The sequence below is a fragment of the Mus caroli genome, chromosome 7 (assembly GCF_900094665.2).
Source record: "Mus caroli chromosome 7, CAROLI_EIJ_v1.1, whole genome shotgun sequence".
Taxonomy (NCBI): Eukaryota; Metazoa; Chordata; class Mammalia; order Rodentia; family Muridae; genus Mus; species Mus caroli.
In genome coordinates, this window is record NC_034576.1 from 53,749,970 (window position 1) to 53,769,700 (window position 19,731).

At 39.1% G+C, this 19,731-nt stretch overlaps 1 protein-coding gene across 1 annotated transcript in view; it reads left to right on the top strand.

Annotated features, from left to right (window-relative positions):
* Positions 1-19,731, top strand: part of Nell1 (neural EGFL like 1) — an 807,173-nt gene that overhangs the window by 682,454 nt on the left and 104,988 nt on the right. The gene's annotated exons all lie outside the window — the stretch shown is intronic.

Sequence of the window (19,731 nt, forward strand, 5' to 3'; positions counted from 1 at the left end):
GTAGGGAAGTGGGGGGCGCTATGGGGGACTTTTGGGATAGCATTGGAAATGTAATTGAGGAAAATATGTAATAAAAATATTAAAAATTAAAAAAAAGACTCAATCTACTTTTGAGTACTGTTCCAGTCAAAATAACACCTCCGCCAAATGCCCATGTTCTTATTCCCAGAACCTGTGAGTATTTAACCTTTTACATCTAAATGAAACAAAACAAGACTACACACACACACACACACACACACCAGCCCAAACCCAAATACTTTGTAGATATAACATGACCAAATCAAGGTACTGTCATTAGGGAAATTTGAGTGTAGTCACAGAGACCTACAATCAAGACAGAAGAGTTCCAAAAGTAAAGACAAATATGTAAATGCCTGAATCAACATGGCTGTGACAAATGGACTGAAGAATGTAGGCTGTACTAAGAAGCCCTAAAAGGGACCCAATTGTGCTGATATACTTGAGAATTACAGTCTAACTGTGAGATGATAGTGTTGTGTTGGTTTACCCTTGTAAACATGAGGGAGCACAGATCTGTCCTAGTTGATTAATTTATCAATTATGAAGACAAAACAGTGCCAAGAAATTCCCCATAGTACTTCCATGCTTGCTTTCTTAGGGAGCCATAGGGGACATACTTCTTCATCAGGAGTGTGCAAGCTCTAAAAGGCAAAGTATTCAACATTCAACACAATGAGCATTCATAAAAGGCATATATTTTAGAGGATGGGTATATAACTGTAACCTTTAACTTGGATTTACATTTGTACTTCCTGCTTAGGTCTCCAAACCATACCAACACTATTAATATGCCATTGGCATATAATGTACTTGGCCAAGATTTGTGTCTCATCCATAGCTTCATTCCAGAGCCCAGCATAGTCTCTAACATGCACAGTGGTTGGGAAAAAATGATATTCTGGATAAAACATGAACATTTGATCACTATTGTGATTTTTTTAATGACTTTTACACCTTATATGCTAGGAAAGGGTACTTTTTCCATTGCTTTCCATGGAAAGTGGGTAGAAACTGGGCTAGGGTAAAGCGCAGCTCTCTATAGTGGTCCATGTGCTGTACTGTCATTATGCTTCAGTGTTTGTAACGTAGTGATGTCCCTTCCTACTGCATTAAATAGGGGAGGTTTAATTTTAATATCATTTTAAAATGTGTATGTACATGTGCACGGGAGTGCTGATAAACATGTATCAGAGCCATCAGATCCCTCTAAAGCTGTAATTATAGATGGTTATGAGCCACCAGATGTGGGGGCTAGCTGGTTTTCTATTGCTATGATAAACACCATCACTCCAAACAAGTTGGAAACAACAAGGTTTATTTCATCTTATAGCATAGAGTCCCTCATAGCAGAAAATCATGGCACGAACTCAAAATAAGAACATATAAGCAGGAACTGAGCAGAAGTCATGGAGAAATACTGTTTACTGGCTTGTTCTCCATGCCTTACTCAGCCTGCTTTGTTATATTACTCAGGGCCACATGCCCAGACATGGCATCACTCACAGTATTCTGGGCCCTCCCACATCAATCATAGTCAAGAAAATGCATCACAGGCTCGCCTACAGGCCAATCCAATGGAAGTATTTATGAAGTTAAGAACTCCTTCTTCCCAGATGTGTTTATAGTTGTGTCAAAGTGAGAAAACAAACAAACAAAATACAGTCAGCACATACTTGATACAGAAAACATGGAGGAATTATCACTCACCGATGCTTATCTAGATTTTATATAGCTCACAATAACCTCCTAAATGAATTAATTATTAAGGTAATCCCTCACAGACATACCCATAGGTCAGTGTGAGCTGGACAACCCTTCCACTGAGACTCCTTTTCACTGAAAGCTGTAAACTATCTCAAGTTAACAGTTAAAACTAACTAGGACACATTACCCCCTTGTCAACTTGCCACAAACACACTGCCTTAAAACTATGACCTTCCACCTTTTCTACTCCAAGATCTCGTGTAATATTGTAATAGAAAACACAGTACAACTTGTGAAAGTTCCAGTCTTTAAAAATTCAAACATTCTAAAAGCCCCAGATTTATTTAAAATCCCCAAAGTCCCTTAACTGTGGGTTCCTGAAGACTAAAAACAAATTTTGTGCTTTCTTATTCCAAAGGGGAAGAACCAGGGCATAAAAAATAATCAGATGAAATCAAAACCAAGAAAAAGCAGTGTAAATCAAATTCTGTATTTCAATGTCCAACATCTGGGCCTCATTCATTGAAAGCCTTTTGGCTTCAAAAGGCTTAGGCAGAGAGTTGCACTTCCCCTCTGCCAACCATAGCACTCACAGCTGTCTCAGACCAAGGCCAGCTCCATTTTTGCATCTGCCTTTGACAGGTGTCTTAGAATTCTGGCATCAGCAATAAACCTAGCAATGGCACCTCCACCAATCGACTCTCCTAAACTCTCAGCAAAGGCCATGCCACATGCCTCAGCTGTTCCCTAGAACACCTCCAGTCTTGAAGAATTCCTATCTTCATAACCAGTACCATGGAGGTGACCTTTAATTAATGGAGAATTTGACTGCCAGCCTGAGATGTAGCCTTCACTCCTTTAGCCCACAGTCTCTGTGTGCTGACCTATAGGAAATTCTTTCCTATTGTCACATTGAGGCATGGATGATTTTATCTGAAGAATGCCTGTCTTGTTCATCCTAGCTGATTTTGTTCAGACCCATCACGATCTGCATCTATTGTTTCTTTTTTTTTAAAATTAGGTATTTTCTTCATTTACATTTCCAATGCTATCCCAAAAGTCCCCATAACCCCTCCACTCCCCTACTCACCCAAACCCACTTCTTGGCCCTGGTGTTCCCCTGTCCTGAGGCATATAATGTTTGCAACACCAAGGGGTCTCTCGTTCCAATGATGGCTGACTAGGCCATCTTCTTATACATATGCAGCTAGAGACACAAGCTCTGGGGGGTACTGGTTAGTTCATATTGTTGTTCCACCTATAGGGTTACAGACCCCTTTAGCTCCTTGGGTACTTTCTCTAACTCCTCCATTGGGGGCCCTGTGATCCATCCAATAGCTGACTGTGAGCATCCCCTTCTGTGTTGGCTAGGCCCCGGCATAGTCTCCTAAGAGACAGCTATATCTGGGTCCTTTCAGCAAAATCTTGCTAGTGTATGCAATGGTGTCATCCTTTGGAGGCTGATTATGGGATGGATCCCCGGGTATGGCAGTCTCTAGATGGTTCATCCTTTTGTCTCAGCTCCAAACTTTGTCTCTGTAACTTTTTCCATGGGTGATTTGTTCCCAATTCTAAGAAGGGGCAAAGTGTCCACACTTTCATCTTCATTCTTCTTGAGTTTCATGTGTTTTGCAAATTGTATCTTGTATCTTGGGTATTGTAAGTTTCTGGGCTAATATCCACTTATCAGTGAGTACATATCATGTGAGTTCTTTTGTAATTGGATTAACTCACTCAGGATGATGCTCTCTGGTACATCCATTTGCCTAGGAATTTAATAATTTCATTCTTTTTAATAGCTGAGTAGTACTCCATTGTGTAAATGTACCACATTTTTTGTATCCATTCCTCTGTTGAGGGGCATCTGGGTTCTTTCCAGCTTCTGGCTATTATAAATAAGGCTGCTATAGAGCACAGGATTCACCTTAGTGGTTCTGGTCTCTTTTCAATCATGGCTGATTCTTTTCCCCCAGTTGACAAGCACACACAGATTCTAAGCACACTGTCACATGAATGCCCTCACCCCAAGTCTCAATAGAGTATTTGTTTTCCTCTAACACCACACAAGTTATGTCTCCCTGGCCTGTGTTTCTGTAGGTGTTTTCATCTTCTAACTGCCGACTGGAAAAGCACACGAAGCTCTGAATACTCAATGGATTTTCTACCTCCAAGTTCTATAGTCCTCAATAAAAATAGTTCCAAAGGCAAAGAAGACACTGTCACCTTGCTACAGCAGCACCCCATTCTTTTGGCATCAGTTACATCCTAGTTTTCACTCTCTCTCTCTTGTGGCAATCAAATACTCTGAGGAAAAGCACCTTAGGGGAGGAAAAACTTTCTTTCTACTTACAGTCTGTCACCGATGGAAGTCAGGGTCAGAATTTGAAGAAGAAAATCCCACAAAGGAATGGCTGCCAGATTCCTCACCTGTCTGGCTGTCTTTCTTATATATTACCAGAGATGGGCGTTCCCAGAGTGGACAGAGCCCTTTTACATCAACTAACTCTAAAGAAAATACCACAAGCACAGTAACTGGTCATTCTGATTTGGGTAATCTCTCAACTAAGACTCCCTTCTCAGGTGACTCTAGGCTATGCCAAGTTGGCATTAAAGCTAACTTGGTTAGTCACAGAACCAACATGTACCACACCACTGCTATCTGGGGACCTGAGTCAGAGACCCAACACACACCATACTTGCTTGCTACTTAGGAGCCCACATCCACAAAACAACCTGGACCACTGTCCTGTTACCTGAGGGTGAATAATCTGTATTTAATTGTCATACTTCACAGGCTGTTGGTAATGACATACAATTGCCTATGGTGATTAAAATTGTTCCAGCATATTAGCATAATTATATGCTAGCTTTTAGTAATTTGTGGTTCTTCTATAACCCCAATGATTAGGTTTACCAAATTGTTGGGTGCCATAACAAAATAAGAGGCATCCTGGATTTTGTTTTGAAGATCTAAATGCAAGCTCTATCTTCATTGAAGCTAATTAGCCTCTGTGCACACAGAGCCTGGTCTTGCTGAAATAATGCTGTACTGTAAACACCATAGAATACAGCATTTTTCCACTTTATTCATGAGTCTTTAGGCCTATATAGTTCTGCTAGGAACAGTAGAAATTGTCTGGACCTATTCTCATGCATTGGTTGGAGCTGACTATTTGGACCTTCAGCTGGTGGGTATGTTCTTATGATAGAAGGTAAAAAAAAAAAAAAATAAAAAAAAAAAACAAGAAAAACAAAACCCCCCAACAATTAAAGCAAGAATACATAAGAAATATCATTGTTTCATTTTGAATTTTCATTGGTCAAAGTACAGAGTCTAGACAAAGTGCATGCAATTATGGCCACATTGGAAAAGTGAGCTCTTTTAAGACTTATGCATACAAGTTAAATTATCATAAAAACAAGTAGACTTTATAACAGCAAGGAAGACCTGTGTCAGTAAAGGTTTGAAATGCTGGACTCAGAAGATTCAAGACACTCAAGAAACCTGTGAGCCCTGTCATGGAACCAGGTGAAAAAGATGCACTTTGTGGGAAAAAAAAAAAGAATCAGAAGCTGCAAGCTCTTGAGTTACCATCTTAGAAAGGTGAAAGACTAACTCCCAAGAAATTTTTAGTGACAGCTATGGTTTCTTTTAGTTATTGCCTCAGTGGGTCCCTGCCAGCCACCTATGGGGGTGATTTTGAAGTTGTTATGTGTCATAAGGGCCAGCAGTTAGAACACCAAGTGAGGCACAGAAAAGTGCAGATATAACTTAAGAAAAGTTTTCTTTCTATACTGAGTGTCCTGTAAGCAGCTGCAGAAGCAATATAGGCTGTCCTTAGAACTACATAGCCATGATATAAAGAGTCTTATTTATATCAGGCACCCAAAACTAGTTTCCTAAAGGATGTGAGTCCTGTTTCACAATAGGTCCTGAACATGTGGTCTGCCTGAGTTTTGTGTACTCTCAAGCAGCTGATGGAAGGACTGATGCATATGGGGCTGGGATCAATGATAGAAGCTGTTGACCTAAGATTAGATGTCCAGAGAACACCAGTATGTTTCCATCAACAGGCAATGGACCAACTTTACAGGCTGAACTTACTGGAGAGGGTGAGTCTGCTGATGGGAAGAGAGTTGTTGGTCATGAAACAGAGAGGTGCAAGGAAGGCTACTCTTTATCGATGTTCATTTTCACAGAGTCCTCAGTAAAAGTATGCTCATTTATAGAGAATAAAAAAATAACTAATATTAATACCAACACTTTCCAAGAAATTTAGTTACATGCAGTGATTTTATTATAGGACTTAAAATTCTGAAATCATTTATTTGGGGTAATACTGTGAAATTATTATTTGTTGCTATTTTCATTTGGGCAGAAGTTTGGGTTTTAAGTCCTGACTAATACACATTGTGGGAGTTTGTTTGTACTGCCTCCCCTCCAACTTTCTCATTTCTTTCTTTCTTTCTTTTGATGAGTATTTCTGATTAGTTTGTAGTCATTACTTTGCCTTTCTCAAAACAAAACCTGAACAAGGCATTCAAAGATTTTTCTTCTTTAGATTTTATGGCTTAGGATTCTTTAGCTTCTTGAAGGAACCCCAATGACTGTCCTTGATTGATGGTTTGCAGGTGTGTGGGAGCACATTGGTGATTTGAATGGGAAATGTGCCAAAGCAGGAAGGAAGAACACAAATGTTGGTAAATCAGGAATGGTAAAGTAAGTCCACGCGATGGCTAAAGCACAATGGCTAATGAGTGTGATGTGAAACAGAACTTCTTCAAAACAGGAAAGACAGTTTCATAGGGGCCTTCACTGGCTGTGATGATCTGGCAGTGTAGGACCTGGTCATCTCTGGAACAGCTGGTGTGTTGGTAATGACAGCCTTAAGGCCACTTCCATTGTCAGCTCTAGATCCTATACATTCACAGTAAACTTTTTAAATTTGTTCATTCTAAAAGTAAAAAAAAAAAAAAAAATCATGAATTTAGTAATTTGGTGTCTTTGCTCACTGGGAACTAGTAATTTTTAGACATTTAAAATTAAACTGGGAATTCAAAATATCTTAAAATATCTTTAAGACAATTATATAAAGTTTGAGTTTTCAGGCTGAGTTGGGAGAAAAGAAATATACTTCTGATGTCTTAATTGACATTCAATCTTGGGCTTACTTATGCATTTGCTATTTACATTGTATATTGCTGTTATTGTTACTGTTGTTATTGTGTGTATGTGTGTATGTTTGTGTGTCTGTGAGTGAATGCACGTGCACATACACATGTGCTCATCTGTCTATGCATATATATGTACTAGGGTATATATTTGGAAGCCAAAACTCAAAGCAGGCTGTGTTTACTGATCACTCTCTACCAACTGGAACTTATTAGTGTGGCTTGATTGCCTGGCCAGTGAGCCCAGGGACTCTCTTGTTTTCAGTTCCCCATCACTGAGATTATATAGATACATCCACCATGCCCCGTTTTATACAGAGAGACTGGCGATCTCATTTACCTCCTCATGCTTCTGCAGCAAGTTCTTCACAGCTGAGTCATTTCCCCAGTCCCATACGTTTCCTATTTTAGCTTTTAAACTAATTAGAGGCAATTTTGATTTTGCAGAAACAATGTACACTGATTTGAACGATAGTTGACCATGAACAGGGACACCATGTTAGGCAAAGAGGTTTTGGTCATATCATACAAACACCTCAACTTCAATGCGGTACACAGGAAAATAAAAAATAAAAAATAAGACTTACTATTCCAAACAAGTCTGCTTTTCCAAACCCACACATTCTGAACTGCATTGGCTTTGAAATTCAAATGCCAGGCGATTTGGAAATCATTCTGATGCTTCCTCCTTTACAGGGTTCTCCCCGAGTAGACTGATGACAAATATTTGCATATTTACCAGTGAGAAGAGGTACTGGACAGAGAAGTTCCTTGCCTCTGAGATTAACTGATCATCTTGGGCTCATTAGGATGCCAACAGTATCTTTGTAACAACTGTACAATTTTAGAGAGTCATCAGTCTGAGGCAGAAGCCTCTAGCATATATTTTTATCTGTCTTAATCCCTTGATTTAGTTGTGTGTTTGGTGGCAAGAATTAGGGTGAATCAAGACCTCAGACTAACCTTGTGCTTAGTTTTGGGACCTTAGACATATGATTGCATGCTTACTCTCCTATGCATCTCTGTAGTGTCAGCTCCTATGTGATTATTAACCAACTATGAATCTCTTTGTGTATACTTACAAGACAAGAAACTGAATTTCTGGGTCTCCAACCAAGTAGGATATCTGCCTTGTTACTCTGCCAGTCAGGAGCATTGACTACATTTAACCTATCTTTCTAACTACTTAAAATTCTAACCTTTTGATCATTCTTGCATCCCTTTGGCTATTTTACTATACTTTGATATTTTGGGTGCATTTTAAGTTTAAATCTTTCTAAAATTCTTTCTTTATGATCTTATATCATATGTAATGTATGTATAATGAGAATATTTTAAAATTCTCCTTGTATGAGCATTGGAAAGCTGACAACATTCATATGTCACATCTGAGAACCTCTCTACCAAATCTTTAATTTGTTAGTTTGGTTTTATTTAATTCCGAGCTTTAAGCAAACTGCTTTTGCTAGAAACAAAGTTTATTCATGTATTTAATGAAATGTTCACATCTCATCACATATAGGTATTTAATCCATTTACACAGAACCAAGGACTTTTGAGGCACAGTATAGGGCTACAGATAGCATTTACAATGGAATTATCGAGTGACATGATTTACCACTTGTACCAAGCGTTTCAGATGACAAGAGATGGTAAAGTTAAAGCCCCCTGATCTGCCACAGAGCACAACCCAGATGCCACCTGATGTTGGGGGTATGTTTTCCCCAGTGTCCACTGCAGTATCTTGGCCATATTTTCTGCTTTACCAACTCTCACACTATACATTTGTGAGCCTTACCCCTACCAAACCAGACAACTTTAGTACAGACATCAGTGATGCTCAGCTGTGTAGTTGTAATGCTCTATAATACATTACATTATAATAAATTAATTGTAAGTCTCCTTGAAATCCATAACTGGAAAGAAAACACATATGATAATGATAGAACTTGGCAAAAAGTATTAAGATTCTTTGAATGTTTTTAAGTAGATTTCATCTTTCATCCTCACATGTGTGTTTCTTCTTGTGTTTAGGTTTGTCTTCGAGTAGAGATATGCAAATGTGTGGGTGCCTGTGAAGGCCATAAGAAGGCATGGGATCCCTTGGAGCTAGATTTTCAGGCATTTGTGACTCAGGGTCTCAATTTCTGTCCTGATTGAGAAGTACTGCTGAGTCATTATGTCTGGCTCTTTCTTGATGTTTTATAATTAAAACACAAACAACCTCCTCTTTTCTCCTGTGGCACCAACTTCACTGTAACTTGGGAAGTGAGTCTCTAATGTAGCTTTGTTCCAAATGCCCTTTCCTTTCAGTTACAGAATCAGCCTTGGGTAAACCTGTTCAGGAAATTTTAGCTTCAAGCCTGAGTGTTTTCCTTCTGTTCTTCACATGCTCATTACTGTGGCATAGTGCAAAGAGCATTTCCCTCAACTTAAGGAGTCTCATAGTCTTGGGGGGAGAAGATGACTTGGTATTTAAAAGTATTTGGTTAATTTTGCAGAGGACTTTGGTTCAAATTCCAGAAACCATGTGAGAGCCAACAACTGTCTGTAATTTCACTTCCAGAAGATCTTATATGAATTTACATGTACTCTGAAAGCATCCCACTAAATGGACCGTACATTGCCACGTCTTGTCTGCCCATCTCAAGACTTTGCCAGAAGATTCAGTGGTCTAAAGGTGTGATTTAGGTGCAGCTGATCCTTCCCAAAATACCTGGCTGAGTGGCCTTTTTTAGTTTTGATTGTGATCCTAGCCTTTAACAGCTGAGCCATATCTCCAGCCCAGGCCTTTTTTATACAAAGAACTCTGGAGGACTTTTTCCTTTGAAAACAGTTTTCAAACATGTTTGTACTTTTAGAACCTGGGACCTTCAACTGGGGGGGGGGGGTGGAGAGTCTCACCCTCAAGTCACCTTTCCTATAGTCTTAATGCCACATTCCTATTTTCTCTTTCATATGCTAATCAACTCATTAACTGCTACCCATGACATTGTCCAAATTTTCTCTGAGTTCAGCTTTAAACAGGAATCCCCAAACTCCATTTTTTTCCCCCGCATCTCTTTCTGCTCTATATTTTACTCTGGACCCTCATTGTGGAGATCACTAATTAGAGCCAGTGACAGTCATGCCACAGCTTGAATGCTATATGCTCTTGTGAAATCTCCAGTGTTGTATTAACTTTTCCTGAAGCGATGTGATGTGAGCAAACATCTAGTCACCCTGGACAGGGCTCCAACAGAGAAATGTAAGATTCCCATGAAAGTCTAGCTAGCCAAAGAGTTAGATGCTGATTTCAGGGAAGCTGCATGGAATCTAACCTTTGGGTGATATTCAACAACCTATAGACTTGAACATCTTCCAAGATCATTATCAACTGGCTTAGGGCAGGGCCGGATAAGGGCTGAAATCCCAAGTGTAAGTCCTGTGACTTTCCCCTCCTCTCCTAAAGAGAGTCAAAAGCCCTGTTCCTATTACCACAGACCAGGCCATCGTTGCAATTAGTTGTCATAGCTACCAGGCCCAAATAATCTTTATTAGAAAAATGATAATGCTGTGAACACATTATGAACAGAGGTAAAAAGGTCATACTACACTTTGTGACTGGAAATAGGGCCTGCTTCAAGAAATTAAACCTATACCTTGGGCCAATATTGTAGCCAAGAACCCTTGGCTAGAGAGTTCCTAGGTCTTAGGGGAGAATCTCTCACTGTGATTCTGATAGATGGACATAGTATTAAACTGATTTCTTAGAACTGACCATAGCCATAAGTTAGTACACCTGTCAATCTTCATTAGAGAAGCTTCTCTTTGCAGTGACTGATGATTACTGCAGCAACCCTCAACTAGCCAATGTGCCAGTCATAAGACGCTGCAGAATTCTCAGCTCCAAATTAGATGTCTGTTTCATAACCCTTCCTACAAAGACTCAGAGATCAGTTCGGAAGAGGGGACAGAACTATCATAAGAGCAAGAGGTGGTGGATAACTACAAGGAAAAGTATTTTCTTGGTATAGCAGGGTAGCTGCTCACAGGAGTTCACAAAGGCTGTGACAGCACACACCAGACCTGGGCATACAATGTCCCAGAATAAGGGGAAGTGATCATGAAGTCCCAAACCTATCTAAGGGAATGTTGTGGGGAAAAAGACTATTGCAGAAAGTGAGTCTATTTTCTTTAAGAGTATGGCCTCTGGTATCTTGACCATGCTCTCCACTGGGTAGCTGTGTACCCAAGATGATATATGTAGCACAAACCGTCTTAGCTTGTTCTTTTAAAGAGGACACAAAGTTGAGTCAGTAGGGAAATGAAGGAAGGTGGTTCTATAGAGAATTAGCAGTTAAGGAAGGGGATAAAACTAATCTAAACACACTGTGTGACATTCTTAAATGACTAAAAATCAGGGTAGAGGGCACACTACACAACACTCTACGGAATAAACAAATTCATTGCTCTGGGATGCATTTCCCACAAGTTTTCAGGATGTTGGCAGGATGCCATCTTTGGCATCACAATGTAACACAAATGGCTTCCATCTACTTCCAATAGGACCCTTCTTCCCACCTCAGATCTCATCCATTCTTTGCAGTCTTGTGTTTCTCTCAGCACCATGATTTCCTGAATTCAAGGAGAACAGCCTAGTAAAATGTAGTTCCATCATTCAAGGGCCTCTATATTTCTCAACTCCCAGTCCCCACACTTTTCCTGTAACGAAGGTCTAGGGTCTAAGAAACACTTGCTAAATTGACTACATCAACAACTCCAGTCTCAGTACCCATTTGTGTTTTAGGTCCTTTTGTCATTGATACAATGACACAACTTACATAGAGACGTGTGTATTCAAAGGGTTTTATTGGCGATGGTGTGATGATTAGAGAAGCTAAGCCAGCTTGAGGGAGCTTGTAGTGCCCACTGTTTGTACAACACAGGACAGGAAGCAGAAAACCAGGAGAGGAGCAAGGGGTCATCACCCTCAGTGTCACCTCTTCATTTGGCACACTAGGCTCTTCCTCTTGAAGGTCCCACAGTCTGTCCCAAACTCGTCATCAGGGACATAAGACTAATAATGTGAGCCTCTGGGAGTGCTTCTCTTCCAAAACAGCACTGCACAGTCTAATTATCAGCTTCTTTTCCAGCAGATGATGCTGCCAAGCTGTTAGCAAACCTCATAGGAGTACTTGCCTAACCAAGCATCCCCTCTCTCTCTCTCTCTCTCTTTCTATCTCTCTGTCTCTCTATCTTTCTCTTTCTCTCTTTTCCTCCTTCCCTCCCCCCACTTTATTTCTCACAAACATAAACTGGATCTGAGTTCATTTATTTTGTTATCTCTTACAATGCAGAGTGCAATGCTATGTTTCCTAAGAATGGTCCAGAAATGTTGTGTGTGTTATGTCTGCTATGATTGACTTGTGATGCTAAGATTTGTAGTCATCATGAGAACAAAACACCTTCCTCCTTCCTCATGAAACTTTTTCCTAATATTCACTGGTTAAGTGTGGAAAGATAAAACATAAAATGAGTTTCACTGAGTCAGATTCTGTTTATTATTATTGTTGATGCTATTTTGGTAACTGACATCCTAAGTGTGGCCTTAAACTTCTGATCCTGTTTTACAGTGCTGTAACTCTGTGATGCCTGTGGTTCTTTATTTATCAATCTGCCCCATGCCTTAGAGCTGTGCTATCTGGTTGTCAGCAATGCTCTATGTAGGCCAGGAGCTGTGAAATCCATTAGCAGGAGCTATGGTAAACACCTTGAAAGATGGTCTCCTTAACCCTCGTCTTCACATCTGCACAATTCATTCATCTCTTTACCAGGGTTTTGTAACACTGTCATAGTTTTTGCCTAACTTGAGGCCCTTACATGTGTGTCCTTCAGTCACTACCTCTAAGTGTAAATATTTGTTTTCATAGTCAGTCAGTTAGTGTTTCTCTGTTCTTGTTATTTTATATTCATTTATAAATAAAAGAAGTATAAGGGAAGTAATTAAGTAAAAATAAAAGCCTTCTGAAGAAAGAGAAGGTTTAATTTTTGTATTGTTTGCACAGAAAAAGAACTTCTTTTGGCCGCTATTATACCAAAAGCTCTCTTTATGTTTAAGCTTGGAATGTGTGATTTTTTTTTTTTTAATGATTCATGTCACAATTCACTAGATTCACTAAATCCTTGACATTAAAATGTGGTTGCTTCAGCAACATATAATTATTGTTGTTTGGTTAAAAACATAATTTCCTTTTCATAACTCTTTACCTATTTCTCACCTAATTAAGCACAATGAAGAACACATCTCTTATAAAGTACAGCCTTGTTTTGCATGTAAACAACAAATGCTCCCCAGTGTGCCTCTGGCAGGTTGTTTGAGGTCATAATGAATTGTGTCTGTTCCTTCTTTCCTTAGTCCACCCAACTTCACACTGGAATTATATCTATGATAAGGAATCTCTCCAAAGAAAGGCACACAGAAGTTCTTATATGCATACTATAAGCTTATGTGTTTGGTTTATCAGGGTCTGGCCACACAGGGAGAGGTTGAAATGTGAAACAGTCCTGTGGATGAAGTGGGGTGAGGATACATACAGGGAATACTGCAAGTCACAGAAGGAGGTGAATGTCACATGGCAAAAAGGAGTTGTTTGGATGCATGATAACCATCTGCATGTGACAATCCAAGCTGAGCGAGTGTTCTAAGTGGTTATCATCCCTCAAAGTCAGTAATATATCATGACAGAGACAAAGAAAACAGGAACACTCAAGACAAGAAGTATGGCAATAACCAAATACTAATTCTCTCTTTCCCAATTCAGAGTAGTAACCTGGGTTTATGTAGCACCCGTGAAGGAGGAGGGCACATGTATTTAGACTATATCTGAATTGTCTAGAGCTAGATTAATTAGTTCTACGTTTTACTCATTTTAATTATGTGTGTGTGTGTGCATGGTGAGGGGTGGGGATAGCTGCAGATGTGTGTACAGATACCCATAGAGACTAGAAGAGTGTGTCAGATCCCCTGGAACTAGAGTTACAGGTAGTTGTGTCAACATTGGAAACTGAACACTTGATCCACCAGGAACAGATCTAAAAGATTCTTAAGCACTGAGACATATCTTCCACCTGAGTTCTATACTTAAAAGATAATTTATTATCTTTTGATCATGGAGAAGCAGGTTAACCTCAGATCACTGCAGTATTACAAGATGGCAGCCAAGAGGTAGCATCCAAGATGCCACAGGCAGCTGGTTTCCCCAGCTGTGGCTACAGTACTTGATGAGTGTTAACTCAACTCAGGCAACATTATGAGTTGCAGGATGAAGCCTCAGCTCCTACTATATAGTCCACCCCATGCTATTACAAACTTCCCAGGATTGATACAAGAAAAGGAATATTCTCCCTCCATGCTAGATTCAAGTTCAAGGCATTACATTAGGCATATGCCTCCTGATAGCTGTCATCCATCTTAAAATTCAAGAAAGTGTGCTTGTTATTATCATTTCTTCTTCCAAAAAATCTTACTAACACCATTCTTATTTTAGCTCCAAAATGCAACCAAATGTCATCTATCTTATCTGTCTGTCTGTCTACTTATTTATTTATATTTATTTAAACAGGCTATTACTCTGTAGCCCAGACTGGCCTCAGAATCACTATATAATCCAAGCTGGCCTTGAGTTTCTGATCTTGCTGCATTAGGCTTCTGAGGGCTGGTATAGGCATACATCACCAATCCCAGCATGCACTGCTGCTACCATATTTGTCAGTATCCTATATCACTTTTTTAGCTGCCTTAAATACCTTGGTGTCTAATACAAGACTCAGCACATACAGCTGACCATGCTTTAAGAATTTCTGAGAGAACGATAACGTGCAAGTTAACATATGCCATTGAGGAAACACAGAATTATTAGAAAACAAAACAAAACAAAACAAAATTCTAGATGTGCAGAGGGAACATTGGTAGTACCTAGAATCAAAGAATTGTGAAAACATTAATATCCCGGTGAAGTCTCTTGGCAGTTACAGAACATGTGTGTTAAGAGGAATTACTGCCAGGCAGTGGCTGGTTTCCTGCAGTGAAGACAATAAGGTAGAGGAATGAGCCCCAGGGTTTGGGAAGCTGTTGGCCCCATTTTTCAGAAGACTTTGCAGAACTGAGGGGGTGTTGAGTACAAGCTGCCTTGAAAAGAATGTACAAGCCTTGGGTACTGCTCCTAGACAGTGCTTTTCTTGAGACTTTGACTTCAGAAAGCCTCATCTGCTTGACTGTATTGTTGAAGATCCATAAAACTTATGAAAAGCAGGAATTATAGGTGTGAGCTATACTTAGTTCATAATTTTACAGATCCTGCTGTGTTCTGCAAAGTGTTTAAAACTCTTTCATTATTAAAACCTTTTCATCTCACCTCCCACGTCTCACCTATGGGACCCTTTCTGACACCAAAATGCCAGCAGTCCTATTCTCCTGAAAACACTTCTTTTTCCATTCCTGTGGCGAACTTTGTCTTACCTTAACCCTCCTGTTGACTTCCTCCTTGCTCTGTTCTCCAGTGAGGCAGCCCTGTCTAAAATTGCTCCTATTTTGCAAGGCTTCTTCAGGGCAATTGGAATGACTCTATCTTCCATAATCCTAGGAATGGAGTGCATGAGATTACGAAGAATCTTAAACATTTTTCACTTACCAGATTATAATGCATATATTTTAATGGATTGGAGAGATGGCTCAATGGTTAAGAGCAGTTGCTTTTACAGAGGATCCCAGCTCCCACATCGAGGCTCACAGATGTCTGTAACTTCAGTTCCAAGGGATTGAATGCCTTCTTTTAGGCACTTCACACACATGGTGTAAATACATACTTGCAGACAAGACACCTATACACATAAAATTAAAAATAAATTTAAACAACATACCTATATTTGTGTTGTGGAGGAGATTTTTTTAATTTACTAGATTAAACAGAACAGCTTTGAACATTTAAATATTTCATCTTTGCTCCTTTGGTCACAGTCTTCAGATAAAATTCTGGAGTTCTGAAAACTGTGCTCTGGCATCTACACATGTAAGTGACTTATTGCATATCTAGACTATGTCTCTGTCTCTGTCTCTGTCTCTGTCTCTGTCTCTGTCTCTGTCTCTGTCTCTGTCTCTGTCTCTGTCTCTCTCTCTCTCTCTCTCTGCTCATGTTCTTTCAGGAGTAAAGAACTTCCATTTTAACATTTTTCAGCAGTCAATATTATTATCACTCTGCATTCTTGCCAGTGTTATAAAGGTAAGTTAGAGTTGATTTTCATGATCATAAAGTAATATCCAGTTATTACCCTTAAATATTTTATGCTTCTGTTATTTTATTTTCTTGATGTGTGTGTGTGTGTGTTTTGTTTACTTTATGACAAGAGCTTGGAGTGTAACCCAGATTGATCGGAAACTAGCTTTGAAGACTTAGGCTGGTCTTCCACTCGTTGCAATCCTCCTGCCTTAACTTTTGGGATGTGGAATTATAAGAGAATATGTTGACACCCTTTATTCATGAATGTCCTCTACTATTTATAATACTTATTTTTATTGTATATTTTATTTATTTACATTTCAAATGTTATCCCCTTTCCTGGTTTCCCCTCCACAACCCCCCTATCCCCTCCCCCTTCCTCTGCTTCTATGAGGGTGCTCCCCCACCACCCTACCCACTCCTGCTTCACTGCTCTAGAATTCTCCTTTATTACCTGATAAATTTTATTGAAAATCATACTTAAGAATTCTCCTATGAGCATATAGCCTCACAGAGACTTGAAGTACCAGGGCTGAGGGATACACAGAGGTCCTACACCAGCTCACAGGAGAAGGGGAGGAGGGACAGGAGAAGGACTATGGGGGCTGGCTTGGATGGGGCAGTGAGTGGGATGGAAAATGAATAAGCAAAAAAATTAAATTAAGTTAAAAAATTCTCCTCTATAATTTGAATTCACTTACAGCTATTATTGTACATGCTATATAAATTTGATGAAAAGGCATGTCCAAATTAACCTACATCTATACATACGTGTATGTGTGTGTGTGTGTGTGTGTATATATATATATATATATATATATTGTTTGTATGTATAATTTGAATAATACAGTATAAAGAAAAAATCCTAGCGTTATTTCAAGACACACTTTGACAGGTTTCATATTGGCATGGCACTGTCCCCATTACCAAAGACATTCACAGAATGCATAGTTTCTTCACTGTATAGTCACATATTTAAGAGAACCAATCTGAAGGAGGAAACACCTCCAGTCTTTAGAAGCCTCAATAGCAAAGATCTGGGAAAGAGCTAGAGATATGCAGAGCTAGAGACACTGTATTTTCAGGATATGGCTACTATGGCCTCCTCCCCCTAACTAGCCCCAAGTTTCTCCTTAAGGACACATGCTCCAATATTTCTCAATAATTCTACTGGATCATGAATCCATCCCTGATTTAATCCACTGATGAGGTGACAGCTCTCAGGATCCAGCCACTTCCCCAATTAATGGGCAAATGGGCCTTTCATACAGAGCAGCAGTCAATGCTCATGCTTGAACTTTTCTTCTTCTCTCTCCTCCTTCTTTCTCCTCCATTTCTCTTGAAACCAGAAAGCATTGACACAGTATCTCACTACATGTCAGATTGGTTTACGTTTTAATAGTATGTGACAATTATATAATGACAATTTACCTTTAATTTAACATTTCTTTCTCCAAAAATAGGGAATATATATATATATATATATAATTTTATATCAATACTTTTTAAACTTTTTATTGAGTATTATTTACATGGATGGGATATTCCATGACTTACAAAAATATTCAATGCTGATGGGCATCACTCTTTCGAGGTTTGTCTGTTGGTGATAAAGTTGTGGTGACTGTTAATGAACACATATCTGTATGGGCAAATGCAATAATCCTCTTTCTCGGGAAAAATACTGAAAGAATGGAACATTGGATCATAGTAGGTGAATATTTAACTTTTAAAAGAACTACTCCATTGGCCAAAGTGCTCCTATCATTTCACACTGCCAGTCAGAACTTAGGGATCCAGCTTCCTCCCTGTCTGAACTAGCTTGGGCCACAGTTTTGCTTTGAAGTTTCGGCCATTATAATCAATATCTTTTGGCAAACTAAAAGTTGTAGATTGCATTTGCCTTAGGAGTAATTATGTCTGACATTATGCATGACCATTGGGACATCATATATCTCCTAATGCAATGCTCTCCCCTAATTTTATACATTCTGTCAAATAAATTGACTGAAAAGGAAACTTTTACTGAGATTTTTAAAGTACCAACTGTTTGTTTATATTTGCTTTATGCAATGTATACTTTCCAAGTGTGTCTCAGATAGTGGCTTCTTTGTTTGTTTTGTTTATTCACTTTTTAGTTTCTTTGAAAAAGTTTTAATTTTGATGTGTTTGTTCTCTCAAAGACTATGTTTTCGATGGTGTTTCATCTAAAAAATGTTTCGTGAACTTGCAGACACAAGAATTTTTTTTTCCAAATCTTTCCCTAAAAAATGTAAAATTCAGAGTCTGATATATTTAGGTGTGTGGTATTTTGAGCCAACCTTATAAAGGGTAAAGAGACTTGATCAATGTCCTTTTGTTTATTGGTTTGCTTGTTTGTTTTGCACACTGATGGTCATGGTTCTAGCCATACTTACTGGGAGGAGAGTTGCCTTTGTGTCCTTGTTAGTCACTGTCCCTTTATAAGTGAGTCTTATGAATTCCTTTTGCCTGCCTGTCTGTTGCCTATCTTAAATCCAGTGCTATGCAAATCTTTACCTGTAGCTTGACAATAAAACTTGGAAAAAGGGTAGAATTTACCCTCCTCCTTCTTATTCCCTTTCAATTTTTCTTAGCTTTTTCAACAGATGCCAAACAGAATTTCCATTTGCGTTCTTGGCAGCTCTGCAACCACTAAAGCAAGCAGCCAGTTCTGTACCGACGGCATTACGTTGGAAAGTCCAAAGAAATAGGAATTCGCTTTACCATTTTATTGGTCATTTAATTATTATAAAATAAAATATTCATTTCAAAATTGAATAATCTATTTAATGTAAGAGAACAACTCTAAAGGAGCGGCACCATCTGAGCCCTTCCTGTTCTCATTATAGTTTCATTGTTATCATTCTGGGGATGTGTCTGGGGGATTTCCAGGGAATTTACTACAAAGCCTTAAAGAAGAGAAAAACAGAACAAAATAGATTGTTAACTCATGAAGAATTTTGGCCGGGATCCGGTGTTATACATTCTCTAGATGCATGCATTATTTCCCTGACAGTGATTATTTATGCTGTAGATTAAATGTGATTTATGCCATTGAGGTGTAGCTTCTCATAACTCAACATGTCTCATGAGAATGTTAATTCTCTAGATGATAATAATAAATGATGGGTCTTAAAAGTCTCAGACTTTACAACAACTTTGAATTTGCAGTTAAAAGCTAGCAAGCACTGTTGCTTCGCAAAGATACTGGAGGCATAGATTTCCTCAATGCACTGCTATGCATTTAAAGTCTGGAGGATGACTTTAGAGTAAGGGCTCTATGGGAAGTACCCCCAACACAAACACACACACACACACACACACACATACACACACACACACCCTGTGCATGCACGTATAGTTGCAAAGATGTCACATCTGCTGCACTACCCACGAGGCACCTGGTGTGGGTCAGTTCTCAATTTGTTGTGGGTAAAATCCTTTGGAGTTTCTTTTTTTTTTTTAATATTTTTATTACATATTTTCCTCAATTACATTTCCAATACTATCCCAAAAGTCCCCCATAGCGCCCCCCACTTCCCTACCCACCCAT